Source organism: Hippocampus guttulatus, chromosome 1 (assembly GCF_054856545.1).
Source record: "Hippocampus guttulatus isolate MCC_2025c chromosome 1, RoL_Hgut_1.0, whole genome shotgun sequence".
In the NCBI taxonomy this organism is placed as follows: domain Eukaryota; kingdom Metazoa; phylum Chordata; class Actinopteri; order Syngnathiformes; family Syngnathidae; genus Hippocampus; species Hippocampus guttulatus.
Genome location: NC_141261.1, coordinates 33,502,094 through 33,526,150, shown reverse-complemented (window position 1 = coordinate 33,526,150; position 24,057 = coordinate 33,502,094). Strand labels below are relative to the sequence as shown.

General features: G+C 43.7%; 1 protein-coding gene across 1 annotated transcript in view; it reads left to right on the top strand.

Annotated features, from left to right (window-relative positions):
* The first annotated feature begins 806 nt into the window (after nt 1-806).
* The window catches only part of plxnb3 (plexin B3), a 129,221-nt gene continuing 105,970 nt past the window's right edge, over nt 807-24,057 (top strand). Inside the window, exon 1 of the mRNA XM_086127400.1 lies at nt 807-1,010. The gene's annotated coding sequence lies outside the window, so the exon portion shown is untranslated. The remainder of the gene's footprint in view (nt 1,011-24,057) is intronic.

The following is a 24,057-nucleotide window of genomic DNA, read 5'->3' as shown; positions in this document are numbered from 1 at the left end:
TGACTGTGATCCACTATACCAAATGCTGCAATTAAATCCAATAAAACCAGACACACAAAGTCTCCAGTGGTAATTGCCAGGAGGATGTCGTTAAAAATTTGGAACAGGAAGCTATGAGGTTTGGTAAAATGAGACCTGCAGGCCCCACACTTGTTTTTGTATTTTTTCCCTTCCCCATTTAAAAATAAGGGGAAAAAAACGCTGATAAAGATTCATTATCTGTTTTCCATGAGAAATAGGGATAACATTGAGTAAAAAAAGAATGTGAAAAATCCAAAGTCTGAAAAAATATTGAAAAAAAAGAAAAATAATCTGCAAATACCCCAATCCGCAGGTGCCAAACTGCGAATATGCAGGGGTCGACTGGAGTTTTAAGTCATAATATCGCCTATCACCGCAAGATGGCAGGCATGTCTTAATATGCTTACATTGGGGCTGAAACTGCCCTGTATATATTCCAACATGAGAAGGCCTTATAGTTTTGTTTTGTTTTGAGCATATTAGAGTAACACATTCCTTTCTAATGCTTTACCAGCATCATTACTGGAGTGTGGTGCATTGTTACTTTGTGAAAGTGGCATGTTGTTATTCAGCTATCGTTAAGGTGCTGGAAGGGTGTGGATCACTGACAAAGCAGTAACTCTTCTCTCTTTCTCTCCCCTGTCATAACATCATGCCTCTAGGTGCTGATGAAATATTGAAGACCTCGACCACGCCCTCTGTAAAACACGCCCCTCGAGTGGACTATAATACCCCTCCCCCTCTACTCACACCTTTTTTCTCTCTGTCAGTCTCAGTGTCTCTCATCCTCTCTCTTACAGAACAATGTGTCGTTGACAATAGTGGGATTACAGCCCCCCACACCCCCAATGCCCACTGCCACCAGTGCCCCGCCCCCTCACTCTCCTCATCAGTCTGTGGCGGTTCGCTGTGCCTTACTCTGTTTCATCTACTTCTTTGCATCTGCTGCTTGAAGGAATGAAATAACGAGTGAATGTCTGCTGCTTCAAGTAAGTGCCTGTCATGCTCTTGCTCTCTTTTTTATTGACAGCTGCCTGTTTAACAACACTGATTAAGGTCAGCTCAGACACGCTGGCCAAGTTTCCGCAACGTTGTGTTTTCTGGTTCTGGTGCTGCTTGTTTGATGCTGCTTTGATCTCCACTGAGCCCTCGGGTCCATTGTGTTGAGATGTTCTGTTTGGGATTAGACTGAATCCTGGAATAAGATCATTGAAGAATGATGATGTTGCATACAGGTTTATCACGATAAATTTGCGAAGATTATAATGGCAAGCACCCGATTTAAAAAAAAAAGATGTTTTTTCCTACACATACACATTGGTGTTTCTCTGTTTTCCATTGCCCATAGTTCCTGTCCAGCTCCAAACCATCGGTACTTTGTACTGTTCAAATGTTCTTTGAACATTCGACCAGCTCAAATATGATCTGTAGTCTTGACATAAAATCCATGAAAGAGCGCAAAAGTAGTCCAAATCATAGTCAATAATATATTTTATATATCTATTGATTCATCCATTTTCTATTCTGCTCATTCCCACGATGGTCGCGGGCATTTTGCAGCCTATCCCAGCTGTCTTTGGGCACTAGGCGGGGAACACCCTGAACTGGTTGCCAGTCAATCGCAGGACACAATCATTGACACTCACAATCACACCTAGGGACACTTAAGAGTGTTCAATTAACCTACCGTGCATGTTTTTGGAATGTGGGAGGAAACTGGACGACCTGGAAAAAACCCATGCAGGCACGGGAAAACAAACAAGCTGTACACAGGAAGGCTGGGGCCAGAATTGAACCCAGGACCTCTGCACTGTGAGATGGACATGATTAGTAATTGATGTTTGAATAGCATATTCGAAAAAAAAAAACAATTTCACAAATTCTTAAACAATAATAAATGCTTCTACCAGTGGCATTCAACATTCAACTACTACTTGTCATGATTCGGTTTAGGGACCAACAGGTGGCACTGTAGGGCTCCCCCGGCAGCAGGTCATAGGTAATGAGGGCTTTAAAAGGACTCCCAGCCCGAACACTCGGTGTCGGGTCATTGTTTGCTCTTGCTACTGTCATGTTTGTTTGTTTGCTGTTCCTTTACTGCTGTCAGGTTTGTTTCGGTCATGTTTTGGTCACTGTTCTGTTTTAGCCTCACTTGTTATTTTTGTTTGCTACTTTGGACTGTTTGTTTTTGGATTTAGTTTTCTCTGTGTTTTATCAATACACTTCTTCAAGTTCACCCTGCTCCTTCCTCCTGCCTGCTTTTTGGGGTCCACCACCACCTCGCAACGTGACTACTAGGACTACTACTAATACAACTAGTATTTCTAATACAAAGCAAATCTACTGTTGGTAAGTATAACTACTAGTACTACAATGAGTACTAATATTACAAGTACTTTTATTACATGTACTACTACATCTACTAGTGCAACACCTACAACAGCACCAACGACTATAAGTATTATTACAAGTATGGAATGTGGGAGAAAATAGGAGTAACTGTAAAATGAAAAAAATAGAAACCCATTCAGGCACGGAGAGAACACGTAAAATTCACACAAGAAGGCTGTATATATATATATATATATATATATATATATATATATATATATATATATATATATACAGTGATCCCTCGCTATTTCACGGTTCGTTTATCGCGGCTTTGGTGCATCACAGATTTTTTCATTCATTAAAAAAAAATTGTTTTTTTGAAGTTGCAAAAATCAGTGCTAAGTGTTGTTTACTATGCGTGCTAGTGTGTGCACACTGCTCAAGCGAGGAAGGTCCACGTGGGGCACGCAGGTGAGTGTATGTGTGTTGCTGAGAGAAAGAGAGACACAGAGAGAGGAGGCTTATAAGAACAAAAGCAGGTCTCTTTCATCCTTAATTGTCTGAATTGACTAATCATAAACACGTCTGATGCACAAGCTGGATCGCTGGCCTTTGTGTGTGGGGGGGGGGGGGGACAGGGAGAGAGAGAGACATTTATAAGAACAAAAGCAGGTCTCTCCATCCTCAATTGTCTGAACAACCTTAATTGACTAATCATAAACACGTCTACTGCACTCGGCGGGATTGCTGGCCAGTGTGTGTGTGTGTGCGCGTGTGCGCGCTCTGCTCAAGTGCAAAGGCCCACGTGGGGCATTTTTTCAATATATAAGTTAATTGGTCGCTACTTCGCGGATTTTCCTTTATCGCGGGTGGTTTTGGTCCCCATTAAGCACAGGCTGTTCGCGACACAACCTGCGATAGTGTACGCTCAGTGGCAGGGTTCTAACAGCAGAGCAGGCCCACCAAGGAGGAGGCCGCACATATCAACAGTGCACAATGACTGGTGACTCTGAGAGAGGAGCACAGCAACCTCCCTGAACAGAGCCCAGTTACCATAACAGTGGCAGACATACAGGAAAGAGTCTCAGATATGAAAAACTGGAAAGCACCAGGCCCGGACATGGTCCACACCTACTGGTGAAAGAAACTCACAGCACTCCATGAGCGCCTAGCAGCACAAATGAACCAGTCACTGAGGGATGGGACTCACCCAGGATGGATAACCGAAGGGTGAACGATCCTGATCATGAAGGATCCCTCAAAGCGTGAAATCCCATCCAACTATACTCTCTCCACAACATGGAAGCTCATGTCAGGCATCACTGCGGCTAAGATAAGTGGACACATGGATCAATACATGAGCGAAGCACAGAAGGGCATTGGTAGAGATACCAGAGGAGCCAAACATCAGCTCCTGGTTCACAGAACAGTCGCACAAGACTGCAGGTCCCGACATACCAACCTGTGCACAGCCTGGATTGATTACTAGAAAGCCTATGACTCGATACCACATACATGAATCACTGAATGCTTGGAGTTGTATAAAGTGAACAGGACCCTAAGAGCCTTTGTTGCGAACTCGATGAGGATGTGGAAAACCACACTTGAAGCCAATGGCAAGCCACTTACCCAAGTGTCCATCAAATGTGGCCTTGTCCATCCGCCTAAAGCGGTACACGAAAGAGAATGAGGCCAGACGAATAAACAGGCTGTTCGCAACACAATCTGCGAAAGTGTACACTCATTGGCAGGGTCCTAACAACAGAGCTGACCCACCAAGACTGGAAACTGAAAGGTACTGGAAAGGCATATGGGAGAAGGAGGTTGCAGTGCACAAATCAATGCGATCTGATACGATACAATGCAATTTGTTGTGATATTGTGCGATTAAACATGATGCAAAAAAGCAAAGAAAAAAAATTTAAAAGGCAGAGAGGCATATGTAACTGGCCAAAATAGTATCTTAGTCATTCCCTAAACCAAACAGGAAGTTCACCATTTTGATTTTACTTTGGAATTTGGCGCATGTTTTGACCTTTTATCGATGTGATATTTTATTGAATTCCTCCAAGAAAATGTATCTGCAACATAACAGTGTAGTGCACAATGGCTGGTGACCCTGAGAGAGGAGCACAGCAACCTCCCTGAACAGAACCCAGTTACCATAACAGTGGCAGACATACAGGAAAGAGTCTCAGATATGAAGAACTGGACAGCACCAGGCCCGGACATGGTCCACACCTACTGGCTAAAGAAACTCACAGCACTCCATGAGCGCCTAGCAGCACAAATGAACCAGCTGCTGAGGGATGGGACTCACCCAGGATGGCTAACCGAAGGGCGAATGATCCTGATCATGAAGGATCCCTCAAAGGGTGCAGTCCCATCCAACTATCGGCCAATAACCTGTCTCTCCACAACATGGAAGCTCATGTCAGGCATCATTGCGGCTAAGATAAGTGGACACATGGATCAATACATAAGCGAAGCACAGAAGGGCATTGGTAGAGATACCAGAGGAGCCAAACATCAGCTCCTGGTTGACAGAACAGTCGCACAAGACTGCAGGTCCCGACATACCAACCTGTGCACAGCCTGGATTGATTACAAGAAAGCCTATGACTCGATGCCACATACATGGATCACTGAATGCTTGGAGTTGTATAAGGTAAACAGGACCCTAAGAGCCTTCGTTGCAAACTCGATGAGGATGTGGAAAACCACACTTGAAGCCAATGGCAAGCCACTTACCCAAGTGTCCATCAAATGTGGCATATACCAAGGTGATGGACTCTGCCCACTGCTGTTCTGCATAGGACTGAACCCCCTAAGCCAAGTAATCGCCAAGACAGGCTATGGCTAGTTAGTTAGTTAGTTATTTCAACCCATTCCTATTTGGAACATTGGGCGGCGAGTCTCCTCCATTTGTTCCGGTCACTGGCGACCCTTCTTGCTCCATGCCAGCTCACACCCATCTCACTGAGGTCTTCTTTGGCAGTCTGTCTCCACGTCTTCTTTGGCCTACCTCTCTTCCTCTTTCCACCCTCTGGCATCCAGTCCATGGCCACACTTGCCGGTCTCTCTCTTGGCAGTCGAAGTACGTGGCCAATCATTTTCCTCCTCCTTTCAGAGACAATGTCTGACAGTTCAGCTACTACTGCCCTCCTCATCACCTCCTCGTTGGTGATGTGGTCTCTCCCTGAGATCCTCAGGATGGATCTCAGGCAACGCCGATGGAAGACATCTCACTTGTTGGTAATATTGGCTGTCTTCATCCATGTCTCACAGGTGTAAATCGCTGTTGAGATGACCACTGACATATAGAGGCGTAGCTTGGTGGCTGTCGATGACCAGATGTTGCGGAGGCGTTGGAACACTCCCGCAGCTTTACCAAGTCTACTATTGACGTCTTTCTCCACATCACCTGTATTTGAGATGTTACTCCCAAGATATGTGAAGCTGTCAATGTACTCTGTCATGTTGGTGTCGAGTGAATGATTGAAGGTGTTGGTGCTGTCCGATGGCCATGGCCTTGGTCTTTTCCTGGCTTATTCGTAAACCGACCTTAACTCCGTGCTCATGCAGATCGTTGGTCAACTCCTGGAGTGCGGGCTGGGTGTGACTAAACAGAGCCAAATCATCCGCTGTCACGTAGCAAGGTGGTGGTGGACCCCAAAAAGCAGGCAGGGGGGAGGAGCAGGGTGTATTTGAAGAAGTGTATTGATAAAACACAGAAAACTAAATCCTAAACAAAGTCATGAAAACAAAACGAATCCAAAGTAACAAACAAACACCATGGCAGAAACTAAAAACTCTCAATAACAAAAACATGACCAAAACATGACTGAAGCTAAAACATAACAATGAGCTAAACATGACTGAAACAAACATGACAGAAGCCAAGAGCAAACAGCAAACAAACGAACATGACAGTAGCAGGGGCTCGTGAACAGGGGCTTGGCCTGACGTGGGCGTGGACGTGGCACGGCTCGTCGTGGACGTGAATGTGACTCAACTTGAACAGACACGTGACGAGGCTCGGCTCAACGTGAACGCGGACGGGGCTCGGCCTACCGTAGACGTGGCTTGACAAGACGAAAACATGGAACAGCTGCATAACCTGCGCTGCCTGAAGGGGGAACATGGGACAGCCGCATCACCCGCGCTGCCTGAAGGGGGAACATGGGACAGCCGCATCACCAGCGCTGCCTAAAGGGGAAAAGAGTGTCGGCCGCAGACGTGCTCCGCCAGGCACATGGTGGAATAGGGACCAGTCCTTAGTATCTGCGGGGTCCAGGTGGTTGGGCCATTCTTTCACGTAGCAAGGTGGTGGTGGACCCCAAAAAGCAGGCAGGAGGGAGGAGCAGGGTGTATTTGAAGAAGTGTATTGATAAAACACAGAAAACTAAATCCAAAACAAAGTCATAAAAACAAAACGAATCCAAAGTAACAAACAAACACCATGGCAGAAACTAAAAACTCTCAATAACAAAAACATGACCAAAACATGACTGAAGCTAAAACATAACAATGAGCTAAACATGACTGAAACAAACATGACAGAGGCCAAGAGCAAACAACAAACAAACGAGCATGACAGTAGCAAAGAGCAAACAATGACCCGACAATGAGTGGTCGGGCTGTGTAGATCTGTTTATTATTTTGGTAATGTCCCAATTACATAGCCATTCTAACCCGCTGTTATAACACCCGTCCACAAGGTGTCGCGGGAGCTCTAGGGTTGATTTGCAACACGAGCAAGCCTGTAACACGTTCTTGGTGCTGCTGGAGTAAAACTACTTTCAAGCTCATAAACGGACTGGTTTCTTCATATCAAAACTACATGGTGTCAGACGTGGGATTCTTCAAAAAGTCTGCAGGGTCCATGAAGACAGTCTGTGCTGGTGGTGAGCAAAAAGGACGAGATTTGACCTCAGTGAAAAGGCAGTAATGGCGGACGGATTTCGGCGGTCTGATCCTCTCATCTTCGACAGCAATGTCGCTGAAAACTGGCGTAAGTTCGAGCAAGAATATGATATATTCATAGCCGCAGCACACAGTGACAAAACTGCTAAAACAAAGGCCTACATACTCCTCAATCTGGCGGGACCGGAGGCCATTGAAAGAGAGAGATCGTTCACATATGCCCCAGCAGTTGTGTCAGACCAAGGCGTGGAAACTGCAGCAGAGTCACGGGAAGATCCGACATGTTTGAAAAGGAAGTTCAAAGAAATATGCAACCCAGAAACAAATATCATAATGGAGAGGCACAGTTTCAACGTGAGACAACAAAAGCCAGGGGAAACGATTGAAGCTTATGTGAGTACATTATGCAACATGGCAAAAACGTGCAATTTTGGAGCATTACAAGATGAGCTAATCCGACACCGATTAGTGTGTGGAATTAACAGTGATAGCATCAGACGTTCACTTCTCAAAGAAACTGAGCTGACACTTGCCAAAGCAGTGCGCATTTGTCAAATAAACAAGCTCACTGACCAACATAGCAAAGTGCTAGCTGCTCCAAAACACGTGGCATCAACAAGTGTGGACACTGTACAAATAAAGCGCAGCCACACATTTAAAAAGACTCACAACTTCAAAAAGAAACAAGACAAAATGGCGACGGAAATCTCAAATTGCAGAAATTGCGGTGGTTCACACGCAGCCAAACGTGACCAGTGCCCAGCTTTTGGACAAAAATGTCACACATGCAAGAAGCCAAATCACTTCAAGAGCCAGTGCAGGTTCGCAAAAGCACACGCAAGAGGCAGACAAGTAAATCAAATATCAACTGATGATTCAGACATGAAGAAACATTCACTCTCGAGCACCTAACACTGGAGGGCGAAAATAATCACACAAAAAAGAAGGCTATTGTTCTGTTGCAGTCGGAGAGAAGATGCTCAAGCTCAAAGTGGACACGGGTGTGAAGTGTAACGTGATTTCTCTGAACACCTGCAAAGACATGTTTCAGCGTGAGAAAATACAGCCACAAGACAAGCAGATCAATCTAATCGCTTTTGGAGGAACAAAGATCAAGTCTGCAGGCACAATCACTCTCAAATGCAAATTAGGAGAAAAGAGCTAAGACCTAATTTTCCAAGTTGTGAAACAAAATGTGCAGTCTATCGTGGGACTCAAGGACAGTGTGAATATGAAACTAGTTAGTTTCAGCAAAGAAGTTTTTCATATTGATGCGATTCCAAATGAAAGCTTTGAGGAGAAAGTATTTAAAGAGTACAAAGATCTATTCAAAGATGAGCTTGGGGAATTACCAGTGACTTACTCGATGAAGCTCGCATCTGATGCAGTTCCCTGTCATCAACTCCCCACGACGCGTTCCAGTGCCAATGCAACAAAAGGTGAAAAGTGAACTCCAAAGAATGCAAAAACTTGGTGCAATCGAACCAGTTGACGTACCTACTGAATGGGTGTCGAACATGGTAGCCACTCATAAGAAAGAGGTTGACGATGTGCATCTATGCATCGACCGAGGGATTTAAACAAGTCGTTAATGAGACCACACCATCCCATGCGTACAGTTGAAGAGGTTGCAGCACAAATGCCCGAGGCAACCGTATTTTCTGTCCTGGAGGCGAAAAGTTCATTTTGGCAAATAAAGCTAGATCATGCCTCGTCCCTGCTCACAACATTTACCACACCCTTTGGTAGATTAAAATTTCTGAGAATGCCATTTGGGATCAACACAGCTTCTGAAGTTTTTTCAAAAGGCCATGGAACAAATCTTTACAGGTTATCCATGTGCAGTGATTGTCGATGATATCCTCGTCGGAGGAAAAGGGATTGAAGAGCATGACCGCAACCTCAGGAAAGTCCTAGATCATGCAAGACAAGTCAAACTCAGGTTAAATCCCAAGAAATGCAAATTCAGACTGAAAGAGGTGGGTTATGTTGGACATGTTTTCACAGACAAAGGACTGAAAGCTGACCCATCGAAAATTGCGGCGATCAATGACATGCCCCCACCTGAAGTCAAGGTTTCTCTCCAGCGGTTCCTAGGAATGATTAACTATCTAGGTAAGTTCATTCCAAACTTGAGTGAACTGTCAGCGCCACTGCGCCAGCTCCTTCACAAAGACATTGTATGGAGCTGGACGCATCATCAACAAGAGGCGTTCATCAGAATCAAAGCATGCATCACAAGCCCACCAGTGCTTCAGTACTGACATGAAGAAGGCAGTGACCCTCACCTGCGATGCATCTCAGTACGGCCTGGGAGCTGCATGCCTACAAGATGACAAACCAGTCGCCTACGCATCATGAACTTTGACAGAGACGGAGAAGAAGTACGCGCAGATCGAGAAAGAGCTTCTCGCTGTTGTGTTTGCATGTTACAAGTTCTATGATTTCCATCTACGGAAAACCAGTGGTGATTGAAACCGACCACCAACCATTGGTCACCATCCACAACAAGCCCTTTCACACGATCCCAGCGCAATTGCAAAGAATAATGCTCAGACTACAGAAGTTCAACCTAACACTCGTTTACAAGAAGGGTAAACATCTCTACATTGCGGACACACTTTCCCGCACACCAAGGCTGAACACTCCCCCATCAAAAGAGGAGCAGCGCGATTTTGAAGTCATGACGCTTCAACTTATTTCACCCAAACTTCTACAAGAGCTGGCAGGACACACAAAGACCGACCCAGTTCTTCAGACACTGACGCGCGACATCCTACAAGGTTGGCCTACACTGGTAAGCTGTGTACCTGAAGCAATCAAACCATTCTTTAGCTTTCGAGAAGAACTGACTGTTGAAAACGAGATTGTTATGAAAAATAACAGAGCCGTTGTTCCAGCTGTTCTACAGGAAGTGTACGAACAGGAACTACACAAAGGACATCCAGGCATGGAGTCTATGAAAAGAAGGGCAAGAGACACTGTTTTCTGGCTCACAATCAACTCTGACATAGAGGACAAAGTAAAGTCATGCAGTGTTTGCAACAGCCTCAAGCCTCACCAACAAAATCAACCCCTGAAACTTCACAAAGCTCCAGATCTACCATGGTCCACCACAGCTACAGACCTATACACCCACAGTATCCTTGGATCTCCAGCCCAGAGACTGTTTTCAAGGAGAACACGGTCAACTCTACCAGTCTGCAAGAAGTTACTCAAGCCAAACCCAATAGCCACCAAAACTGTCAAGGCTCATCTCACAAAGAAGCGCAAAGCTCAAAAACAGTATTATGACAAGACCAGCAAGCCACTCACTCCATTGAAGACAAATCAAGTAGTGAGACTTCAAACACAAAAAGGACATGACAAAATCGCTGTTGTACGTCAAGTTTGCAACGAACCTCGTTCATACACGGTCGAGTCAGATGGGAAGCAATACAGACGTACAAGACAACATCAACTACCAGTGAAGGAACAACTACCTGAACAAGTCCCTGTGCAGTCCAATGGAATGAACAATCAATGCATGGGCAAATCAGAGACTGTTGAAAAGGGAAGAGACACTCTTGAAAGGACTGACATTGTTACACCAACAAAGGACAAAACCCGGAATGAACAAGAAACCACCAACCAAACTGAGAAACAAGATACAAGCCCAGTACAAAACAATGCTGATGTATACCGTACCAGAAGTGGCAGAGTATCAAAACTGAATCGTAAATATTTTGAGTGAGATTCTCTTTCTGTTCCTGAAACTGTTGCTAATTTGAATCAGCCATTTATTAGCCTTTATGTGTGTTAAAAATAAATAAATAAAAGGAGGGATGTAGGTCTGTTAATTATTTTGGTAATGTCCCAATTACATAGCCATTCTAACCCGCTGTTATAACACCCGTCCACAAGGTGTCGCGGGAGCTCTAGGGTTGATTTGCAACACGATCAAGCCTGTAACACGTTTTTGGTGCTGCTGGAGTAAAACTACTTTCAAGCTCATAAACGGACTGGTTTCTTCATATCAAAACTACAGGCTGGGAGTCCTTTTAAAGCACAAATAATTACATAACGACCAAAAGGTGTGCAGCTGCAGCGAAAGCCCTACAGTGCCACCTGTTGGTCCCAAACCAAATCATGACATCCGCAAATTCCAGGTCAGCTAGTCTGCTCCCTCCCCACTTGATACCAACTTTTGCCCCTGTGATGGACTTCCTCATCACAAAGTCAATTATGATGATGAAGAGTAGAGGTGACGGAATGCTACCCTGTCTTACACCAGTGACAATGTATAGGGTCATTATGTTGTTGTTCTCTGCTGCTTCCTGTGCCTCTCTTGCTTTCTCTTCTAGCCACTGTCTTTTGTCCTTCCTGCAACTCTTCTTCACTGCCTTGTCCAAGCGCCTGTACTTCTCGTCTTTCATCCTCCAGCTCCGGAGCCTCCTCTTTTGCTCTCTTTTTATCTTGGCCACTTTCCTTTCATCACTCAACTTCCAGGTGTTGTCTGTTATCCATCTCTCTTTGTTGGTACCCCTCTTTCTGCCTATAACTGCTTCTGCAGTTTCAGCAATGGCACAAGAGAACATACTCCACTGCGCCTCAATGTTTGCAAGGTGTTGTGATACCTTGAGCTTCCCACTCAACTCCTCACAGAAGCTTTCTGAGATGTTGTTATTCTTTAGCTTGTCCACTGCGTAAGGTCTCTTGGGCTGCACCTTTTTCACCTTCTTCAGCTTCAGCTTGATTTTACTCACCACAAGGAAGTGGTCTGAACCCACATCTGCACCTCTGTGGGAGAGAACGTCGAGAAATGACGAGCGCCACCTTGTGTTGATGCAGATGTAGTCCAGTTCGTTCCGGGTCCCACCACCAGTTGAAAACCAGGTTACTTTGTCATTATCCAGTTTTGCGTTGAAGTCTCCAATGAGCATCTTGATGTCATGACTGGGGATCTCCTCAAGCACAGTCTGGAGCTGGTTGGAGAAGGTGTCTTTATCATCCTCTGAGGAAGCTTCGGTTGGGGCATAGACTTGTACGATGGTTACTTTGGCATATGTTTTGCACAGGACTGAACCCCCTAAGCCAAGTAATCGCCAAGACAGGCAATGGATACCGCCTCAGAAATGGAGCTACGACCAGTCACCTCCTCTACATGGATGACATAAAGCTGTATGCTAAGAGCAAAGGGGACATAGACTCCCTGATCCACACAACCAGGATCTACAGCAGTGACATTGGGATGTCATTCGGACTTGATAAATGTAGTCCAATGGTGACTAAGAGAGGCAAGGTGCCTCAGACAATGGCGAATAGAGGATGAGGTGCTGGAAGAGGGACCATCATGGGAGAACAAGCCCCTACACGGGATCTACCACCGGACCATAACTGAAGTGGCTGATCTCAAGAAGTCCTATCAGTGGAGAGAGGGCTAGTCAGAGGACAGCACAGAGGCACTCATCCTGGCTGCTCAGGAGCAGGCCCTGAGCACCAGAGCCATTGAGGCCCAGATATACCACACCAGACAAGACCCAAGGTGAAGGTTGTGCAAAGAGGCACCTGGGACAATCCAACACATAACTGCAGGGTGTAAGATGCTGGCAGGGAAAGCCTACATGGAACGCCATAACCAGGTGGCTGGCATAGTCTACAGAAACATCTGTGCGGAGTATGGACTGGAAACCCCAAGGTCAAAATGGGAAACACCTCCGAAGGTGGTGGAGAATGACAGAGCGAAGATCCTGTGGGACTTCCAGATCCAGACTGACAAGATGGTAATGGCGAACCAACCGGATATCGTGATCATAGATAAAGGGCAGAAGAAAGCCGTTGAAGTGAATGTAGCGGTCCCAAGTGATGGCAACATCAGAAAGAAAGAACACGAGAAACTCGAGAAATACCAAGGGCTCAGAGAGTAGCTGGAGAGAGCCTGGAAGGTAAAGGTGACAGAAGTGCCAGTGGTGATCGGAGCACTCGGGGCAGTGACACCCAAACTAGATGAGTGGTTGCAACAGATCCTGGGAACAACATCAGACATCTTAGTCCAGAAAAGCGCAGTGCTGGGAACAGCAAGGATACTGCGCAGAACCCTCAAGCTTTCTGGCCTCTGGTAGAGGACCCGAGCTGAATGGGGCACGGACACCACCCGAGGGGTGAGATGAGGATTATATATATATATATATATATATATATATATATATATATATATATATATATACATATATATATATATATATATATTAGAACTGTCAGTTTTGCGCGTTTTTATTGGCATTATTTTAAATGAATTTTAACGGGGTGAAATTTTTTCTCGCGAGATTAACGCGGCACACATCACAGCGGATGTTACGTTGCTCTATAAATAAACCAGAAACAAAACAACAAGCGCGCTGCATAGGTCCACGCACGTTTGTTTTGCCAGCCATGGCAGCGCGAGACACCGAAAACGGATACTTAAAGTGTTTATGAATGGAAAGTTTACTTTTAAAAAGTTGCCAGATTGTTCCACTGACAAAACAAGACCAAAGTTACCTATATGTTTTGCAGTCGTAAACTGAGCTATCATCATAGCACGTTGAGTCTGAAATACCACTTAATGGCCAAGCACACAGCTGACGTGAGTACTCCGCCCCCTCGTCTCAGACAGACAGCTATGGATCATTTCAAAGCGAAGAAAATGGATGACACGACGAAGAACAAATTTGCTGAAGCCACAGCTAAATGCATGGCTACTGCATGCAAGCCTGTCAACATTGTCCACAGCTCGACTCAAGCTGAAATCAGTCGCATTGCATCTCACGACTCCACTACGGATTGCCAGCGAGAGCCTCCATTACAAGGTGTGTACAGAGATTGTACGTAGCGGAGAAGGCTAAGGCACACCAAGCGGGAGAAGACACTGTTTCGGGAGAGAAATAAGCGACTAGGTTGATGAGCCTCTGGTGAATAAAGAGCAGGTAGCCTGTCGAATACGATGTATGCCACTGACACGATTGTTCCTTGGACTATTTTGTGTGGTTACAGTGTTCCGTGTCCATATAAATAAAGCGGGTGGAGCTTCTCTGTGTTCGTCTGACAGTGACGGTGTGCTGTGGCACGTCGAGAGTTCAACGATGCAGTGGTAGCGACCTAGCAAAAATAAAATGTCTCCAGTGTTGTCATCGAACCAAGTGTAGTCATCCGAAATGATGTCTACACAAAACCGTCGAGAGACTTCCGCGCAAGAAGGACCAACAGAATCAACATAGCCTGACTGCTGTGTTCAAAGCAAACTTTAGAAAAACGAAGTATGCAACCATGGCTTAAATCCAGTACAGGCTGAGTCCTAGTTTACTTACTTAGATGTGCACTTTATAATGTTATATTGCTCTGTTTTGAATCAATAAAAAGAGCTGTTAAAGCAGCTGTTGTGTGACAAAATATCTTTTTCACTGTTGTTGATGGACAGTAATATTGTGTGAGAGATTATGTGTGAATAACTGCTCCAAGTGAAAAATGTTCATGTAAAATTGAAAATCGAAATTGTTATTTCAGTAAATATTTGCATTTTTGCACATAGAAAACTGATTCATGATTCCATGTTGATGAAAGCATTAAAATGGGGAAAAATAGGGCAAAAAACTATAAAAGGAAATTCAGAAATGATAAAAAATGTGTGAGCAATCACGATTAATTTTGAGTGAATTTCAGTTCATTATGACAGTTGCATTTTTAATTAGATTAAATATTTTGATCATTTGACAGCTCTAATTTTATTATTTATATATATTAATTTATATATATACTGTATATATATATAAGATAAGAAAACCTTTATTAGTCTCGCAATGGAGAAATTCCCAATTCACAGCAGCAAAGTTATCAAAGGAAGAAGTAGAACAACAAAATATAGGAGCTGCTGGAAAGGCAGCCACTCTCGCGGCGCCATTTTGAAGTCAAAATAACAAAAATAACACAACACAACACATAGGGCACAGACAGTCGTGCAATCCTCACCACTTTTCTGCATACATTTTGTTTTCTGAAGCAGTTATAGATGAAAGAGGAGAGGATCAAAGTGTCCTTTCACCAGTGGATCAGAGACATCATGCTGAAAATGTGCACATGTCTGCTACAAGCTAAGTTTTGTGTATGTATATATATATATATATATATATATATATATAATCACCGGCCACTTTATTAGGTACACCATGCTAGTAACGGGTTGGACCCCCTTTTGCCTTCAGAACTGCCTCAATACTTCGTGGCATAGATTCAACAAGGTGCTGGAAGCATTCCTCAGAGAGTTTAGTCCAAATTGACATGATGGCATCACACAGTTGGCGCAGATTTGTCGGCTGCACATCCATGATGCGAATCTCCCGTTCCACCACATCCCAAAGATGCTCTATTGGATTTAGATCTGGTGACTGTGGAGGCCATTTGAGTACAGTGAACTCATTGTCATGTTCAAGATACCAGTCTGAGATGATTACAGCTTTATGACATGGCGCATTATCCTGCTGAAAGTAGCCATCAGAAGTTGGGTACATTGTGGTCATAAAGGTCAGCAACAGTACTCAGGTAGGCTGTGGCGTTGCAACGATGCTCAATTGGTACCAAGGGGCCCAAAGAGTGCCAAGAAAATGTTCCCCACACAGTTACACCACCACCACCAGCCTGAACCGTTGATACAAGGCAGGATGGATCCATGCTTTCATGTTGTTGACGCCAAATTCTGACCCTACCATCCGAATGTCGCAGCAGAAATTGAGACTCATCAGACCAGGCAACTTTTTTCACATCTTTTATTGTCCATTTTTGATGAGCTTGTGCAAATTGTAGCCTCAGTTTCCTGTTCTTAGCTGAAAGGAGTGGCACCCGGCGTGGTCTTCTGCTGCTGTCGCCCATCTGCCTCAAAGTTCGACGTACTGTGTGTTCAGAGATGCTCTTCTGCCTACCTTGGTTGTAACGGGTGGTTATTTGAGTCACTGCTGCCTTTCTATCAGCTCAAACCAGTCTGGCCATTCTCCTCTGACCTCTGGCATCAACAAGGCATTTCCGCCCACAGAACTGCCGCTCACTGGATATTTTTTCTTTTTTGGACCATTCTCTGTAAACCCTAGAGATGGTTGTGTGTGAAAATCCCAGTAGATCAGCAGTTTCTGAAATACTCAGACCAGCCCTTCTGGCACCAACAACCATGCCACGTTCAAAGTCAATCAAATCACCTTTCTTCCCCATACTGATGCCCGGTTTGAACTGCAGGAGATTGTCTTGACCATGTCTACATGCCTAAATGCACTGAGTTGCCGCCATGTGATTGGCTGATTAGAAATTAAGTGTTAACGTGCAGTTGGACAGGTGTACCTAATTAAGTGGCCGGTGGGTTAAAAAAAATAAAAATTATGATAGCATGCGGGTGGGTGTGAATGGTTGTTTGTCTCTCTATGTTCCCTGCGACTGACAGACGAGCAGTTCAGGGTGTAGTTGGCCTTCTGCCCGAAGTCAACTGGCCTAGTCTCCCCCCCGCGACTCTGTAACTGAGACCACTCAGTTCATCTTTCCAACAGTATTAGTTATCCTAGCTATCCCTCATTCACCTCCTAAGGATATCGAGCATGGGTCACCAACCTTTTTGAAAATTAGGGCTTCTTCTTGGCTACTGATTAATGTGGATGGCTACCAGTTTGATAGTATGCAAAATTTGCTCGAACTACCTTCACATGTTATAATTACTGTTTAACGATATTCATTTCTGAAAAGACACTTATCACATTAGCAATTTCTCACACTAATTATGAAACAGATACATATAAATTGGCCACACTTTATTGTAAATATCTGCCAGTGTTCACATTTTGAAATGATCACTTCTACAACATTCCTGGAGAGTCTAAGTGTCTCATCACTGGTGAGCCATTTTTGGGATAGGCCTGCGAGCTACTCATGTAGTCCTTGAGGGCTCGCTTAGTGCTCGCGGGTGACACATTGGTGACCCCTGATATAGAGCATTACATTACATTACAATGTCATTCAGACTAGATAAGTGTGGGCGAATTATATCTTGGCTTGTGAAGATGATCACAATGCTCTTCAGAACAATCTGAAGACAGCATAACAAATGTGCAGGACAGATACAAATACTTTAGAATTCCACAGGCAAATCCCAACCACATGGAGACAGTTTGAAGGACGGGCACTCCGAAATACCTAAGGAGGGTGAGGCAGACCCTGAAGGGTCAGCTGAATGGCAAGAATAAGCTCCAGGTCATTAACATCAATGCCCTGCCAGTAATCAGATACCCCACTGGCATAACACCAGTGGAAGAGATGCAAGCTGTGAGAGTTCCTAGTCAAGCATCCTGAGACTGTACACAAAACGTAAAGAAGGGAGGCATGGATTAGTGAGCATCATGAGCACAAACCATGATGAAAAAAAACAGACCTCCAAGAATACATTGAGATTATGGCCCTTAGGTATGACCTGTTGAATGAATGCCTCAGGCAAAAAAACCCCAGTGAGGTTAAGGAGCCAGATGGACTGTCATCTCATGGAAAGCCCATCAAAATCAGCGTATTTTTTCTTGGCAAACAGTGTGTTGCCATTGCAACAGCATTTGGAAAAAAAAAAAGGAAGCTTTTCATGGTCATCTTGAACATTTTAGGATGAAGCATAAACAGTTTCAAGAAACCTGTAATCGGATGAAGTCTTTTGGATGAAATTTTTAAAAATGCGACCTCTATCAAAGGCCAAAAAGAGTCCAAATGTGGATGAAAATTCAGCATGGCAGGCATCCTGTTAGCTTTCGCATCAGACTGTTTTCTAGATCTTGGGCTGTTACATATACCTCGAAAATGTCTTGGTGGCATACACAGCCAGATTTGGTTCGCTAAATATTTTTAGGGAGTATTGTTTAGCCATTTAAAAATAAATCATGCATTAACCTAAAACAAACCGAATTTCATGGCCCGGTGTTCGACTGGTTAGCGTGTCAGCCTCACAGTACAGAGGTGCAGGGTTCGAATCTGGCTCCGGCCTTCCTGTGTGGAGTTTGCATGTTCTCCCCATGCCTGTGTTGGTTTTCTCCCATATTCCAAAAACATGTGTGGCGGGTGAATGGAACCCTCTAAATTGTCCATAGGTTTGAGTGGGAGCAAGGATGGTTGTTCGTCTATGTGTGCCCTGCGGTTGGCTGACAACCAGTTCAGAGTGTCCCCCGTCAACTGCACAAAGACAGCTGGGATTGGCTCCAGCATGCATGAGGATAAAACGCATTTGAAAATTGATGGATGGATGGATGGATGAAATCTAATTTCAATGAGGTTGGGACATTAGTTTAAACATGAATAAAAACAGAATGCCATTTTTCTGCAAATCATGTTAAACCCTTATTTAATTGAATACACTACAAAGACATGATATTTAGTGTAAAATTTGTTTGTTTGTTTTTCAAACAACTCCCGCTGGAACAAGTTCCAAAAACGCTATCATCACCTCTTCTTTTAACAACATTCAATAAACATTTGGGAACCGAGTACACCAATTGTTAAAGCTTTGTATAAGTGCAATAAAAGTTCAAACCGGCGGAGAGGGAGGGAAGTGTGATCGCGGAGCAACTAACCGTCGTTCGCTCTCAGAGATCCGCTCCCGCCGATATTGAAGACAATTTTCCTGTGTGCCGAGTCATTTCTTTAACTTTGTCCGAGAAAAATCTCTGACAATAAGGAATTGTTTTACATTCTTGCTTGATGTACAGCTTCAGCTGTCCAACAGTCCTAGGTCTCCGTTTTTTAGTTTTACGCTTCAAAATGCACCACACATTAAATAGGAGACAGGTCTTTATTGCGGGGATCAGTCTAACTCCTGCACTCTTTTATTATGAAGCCGCGCTGTCATACAATGTGCAGAATGTGCTTTTGCATTGACTTGCTGAAATAAGCAGGGTATCTATCAATCTCTCTCTCTCTCCCATTATCACTTTCCCTGTCTTTGTCTCTCTCGCTCGCTCTCTCTACTGTATATACTGTATATCTACATCAGTGGTTCTGAACCTTATTAGAGGTATCAAACCCAACCAGTTCATATGCACATTTATCGAACCCTTCATTATTGAAAAATAACAATTCAAGAAGTGTTCCTTCTGTTTTGCCGGTGTGAGACTATCCATCCATCCATCCATTTTCCGAACCGCTTGATCCTCACTAGGGTCGCGGGGGGTGCTGGAGCCTATCCCAGCTGTCTTCGGGCAGTAGGCGGGGGACACCCTGAATCGGTTGCTAGCCAATCGCAGGGCACACAGAGACAAACAACCATCCACGCTCACAATCACACCTAGGGACAATTTTAGAGAGTTCAATCCGCCTGCCATGCATGTTTTTGGAATGTGGGAGGAAACCGGAGTACCCGGAGAAAACCCACGCAGGCCCAGGGAGAACATGCAAACTCCACACAGTGAGGCCGGAGCTGGAATTGAACCCGGTACCTCTGCACTGTGAAGTCGATGTGCTAACCACTGGGCCGCCCCGGTGTGAGACTAGAGTTGCTGAATTTGGCATGACAAATCATGCAGATAGGATCCTCAATCCCATCACGTTCCTGTGATGCATATGAATCCATGTGGTACATATTCGTCCAAACACTTGTTTTTTTTTCTTCCTCTTTTGCTCGACATAGTTAGCATGTATTAAAACATTCAAAAAAAAATCACACAACATATGAGCACGACAGTCACATGTTGACGACTGATCAAGCTAAATTTCACGCAGCACTGATTGGACAAGCAATGGAACGTGATCATCTGCAGCCAGTGATTGCCAAGCGGGCGTGTCATATTAAATTGACATGTTGAGTCGGGTGTGTCTTAACCTCCATGGCAGAAGCTCCGTCGAACACCTGAGACCGATTCACCGAACCCCTGGGTTTGATCGAACCCAGGTGAAGGTAAGATTTCTGTTATTTCGTTTTATACTTTTTTTTGTGTTGTTATCTATAATGCTACCAAATGGAATCTAATAAGAACATGAAAGTACTATTTCATGAAAGAATAACAAAAGAATTCTGCATTTTTGTCAACCATACATGCCTCTATTGTATGTGTAGATAATCATATTTAAAGACCGTGAAAAATAACTTTCGAAACTTAAAGGCCAAGTGTGAAATAATTTCATGAAATGCCAAATAGGGTCACAATGAAAGTGCTTAAACATTGTCCACCAAATAAAGCATGAAAAAATAATTTATATGTTGTATATTTGACAAAATAATCGATTTTCCGAAGTTCCAGCCTGAAAGGGGCGGAACCCGGAAGTGATACGTCACATGGAGAACAGCAATGGCAGAGCTCCATATGGCCACATGCAAAGCATTTCAAACAATGATTCAAACAGCGATACAAGCGATCGATCGAGCGCAAGAGAGGATATCCAAGTTTTTGAAGAGTTGGGTGAAGAAGAGGAGGTTGGAATTTTACATGTTGGACCTTACATATATGAGCCAGACGCTAATCAGGATACAAACAATGTGCCCAGATGACCTGACATGGAATGGAGACAAGACCCATCGAGATCACAAGATTGGTAAGATACAGGCTGGTATTATATTTATGATTTGAAGATGCAGGCATGTGCACATAATTTTATGTTTTTGTCAATCTGATTACATTGTTTAAAAAAAAATCAGACTTCATGTTCAAGCAGTTAGCCTACTTGGTGCTTGACTATTTTTTTTAGCAAATCATTTTTTGACTTGTACTTGAGAGATTTTTGTAATGACTTTTTTTTTAAACTTTTGTACATTATTCCATCCATATACTTGTATATTTTGAATCCAATGTTTTCATAAACAACAGAATTATTGACTGATGGGTATAGAATCAGAATCAGAATCGTCTTTGTTGACCAAGTATGTAGAAGACACAAGGAATTTGTCTCCGGTATAACACGCCGCATGAGTATCATCACAAACAAGGACATGATAAATAAGTATGGACAAATAAGTATGGCAGGACATTCCGTAATGTAAGTGAAACGTAGTGCGGTGGTACCACCCAGTGACAACTGTGAGCAATATGCTTGTTCAATGAAATTTATGCTCGTAGTGCTATCGCTCAGTATTTTACTTTTTTAAATTTTTTTTTCAGGTGTACTTGTGGTAAATGCCAGCAAATGCCTACAGCAGTTGCATGTGTTTGCTGCCATGAAATTCAAGAATTAGTGACTGGACGTCGACGAGGAGAGGAACACTTCAATCAGGTGCTGGACTGCATCACCGACCATCCTGGACTCAATACTGTGTGCCTAGACCCATATGGATTACAGGTGACATGGATGACCTACAAGCAGCAGTACAAAGGCAAGGCATTTGATGGGCCACGGGATGCGCTGATGCTGGAAGTTTCTTGGTCAGGACAACCGTGTTGTGCTCCCAGCATGCGCCGTGCCGTGTCTTGTATCAGGGCACATTTTCCACCACCAGAAGAAGAGGAGTCAGCTGTATTCAAAGGGTTTCGTGTTTCACAGAGAAATGTTCCAGAACTGTTATTTGGACTGGTTTTTGAGTGGTTAATGTGGACATGGTGTCTATCATAACAAAATACTGTAATAAAAATAAACAAATGAGGACAACTGAATACAGGGAATGTCATTTTTTTATTTCCTGAGGAATCTAGTCTGGTGCTTGGCAATAACGGTTGACTTGTCCGGTCTGGTCTGTTCAGTGCTGCTGTCAGAAATTGCGGGTTGACACACACATCACCAGTTCTGTACTTATTTTGAATGGCAGTCAGTTTCATCACCTCTGACAGGCAGTCATTCACATAGTCTAAAAACAAACAACATATTGGGATGATAAATATTTGGACGACATATGGGTTATACTCAGTATCTGCCTGGAATTGCTTTTTATTTCATAATTTACCATAAATTGCATCCACCAGTATCTTTTTCAGAGAATACCCAACACTCTTATATTTGGGATTAACAAAACAGTAGGAGTGTATTTCTTCCTTTGTCACTTTCTGTGGTCTGCCAGCATTTTCATTATAATGCATAGCAGCAAGAATTATTCTGGAATAGAACAAAAATGCCTTATCTTATTTTAAAAAATTGTCAAATTGTGATGAAATAACGTTATATCTCAAAGTTCTACATTTCACTATAGTCTACATTTCATGCATATCAGTTTTCTTTAACACACCTGCTTTTCATTCCTTTATACGAGAAGTGGTACATCTTTGGGGCAAAGTGATTCACCACACTGTGAAAAGCGAGGTGAAACATCTTCATGACATCGTTGACAAACATGGTCTTTATCAGGAGTTCCACCGCTGCGACATTGACTTCAGTACCTTTAAATGAATTTACAAGGTATGACAATATTTCTATTTTTTAGGGTTAACTAGCAGGCAACATCTAACAAAAAAAATACCTGGTAAAAGCCACGCTTTTTCATTAGTAATTGGAGGATGTAAACAACTATCGTCCACGTTCTGCTGGTGGTCCACACATGCCAGCCACTTGTGCTTCTTTTCCTCCGGTGTCTGGGAGGAAAGTGCACACCAGTACAAATGGCACTTCAAACTTTGTACCCAATCCTTCAGGATCGACATGCTCTTCTTTTTGGCCAAGGAGTCCAGTTTCTTGCACATACCTGTATATTTAATATGATATGAAATCTTGTGAAGTGACGTGCATAATATATAAAACATAATCCCAAAATTAGCATATTTATAGACATTGAAATACACTAACCTTTAACAATGTGCCAACAATCATAATAATGGATGACCAATTCTCCCTGATCCATTTCGCCACCTGGCGATGCCTGTCAGTGACGACAACTTTTACATTGAAGCCTTCCAACTCCTGACGGCATCTTTTCAGGCCCTCCAATTCCATTCCATAGCTTCCCCCAGTCTCGTTACTCTAAAGCAGGGGTGCCCAAACCTTTTGGACCGAAGATCTACTTTTCGATCAACTAACCTCCCACACGCACACGCACAAACACACGCACACACACACACACACACACACGCACACACACACACGATGAGAAACAGCCTGAAACTGAGGCATGCGATGCACTTTTGCAGCCTGTTAACTATCGTAGCTCACACGTACCATTTTAAAGTGCTTCCCTGGGCCCTCCTAGATTCCTATTCTTTGCCCGTGCCCTCGGTGAATTGTACACGAAGCAAACTCTGAATGAGAATAATGACGATAAAAGAGCGCAACAGCTCTGATCACAAACTGCAATTGCAGACTGCTGAGCGCTAACAACTTCCGGTGACGTATCACGCGCCACCGTAAATTCAAGATTTACCTGCTTTATTTTCTTTTTTATTTTATTTTATTTGTTTTGGTGAAAATGAGACTGATAGGATGATTAGGGTGCAGCGTACATAACACAAAAATATATATATTACTAACATGTACAAAGACACACAAATGGTTGTTTGTTTGTTTTTCTCCTCGACACTCCTCGGATCTACTTGGGACCTGTCTTAGATCTACCGGTAGATCAGGATCGACGTAATGGGCACCCCTGCTCTAAAGGATAAGTTTAATACGCGTCATGAGACTAAAATAATTGGCATATAATTATGCCGCATATAATCGACAAAGCAGTTCACTGCCAATTGGCTAGTTGCACAAGGTTTTACCTACCTGCACCAGATGAACAGTTAGCACCTTGTTTAGTTCCAGTTGCATCAAATTATAACTCCTGTACATGGCACGGTGACCCATGGAGTCACATCTTCCACCCCCTCCAAGGACCAGTTCCTTCTCCTTAATGGACCCCAAAAG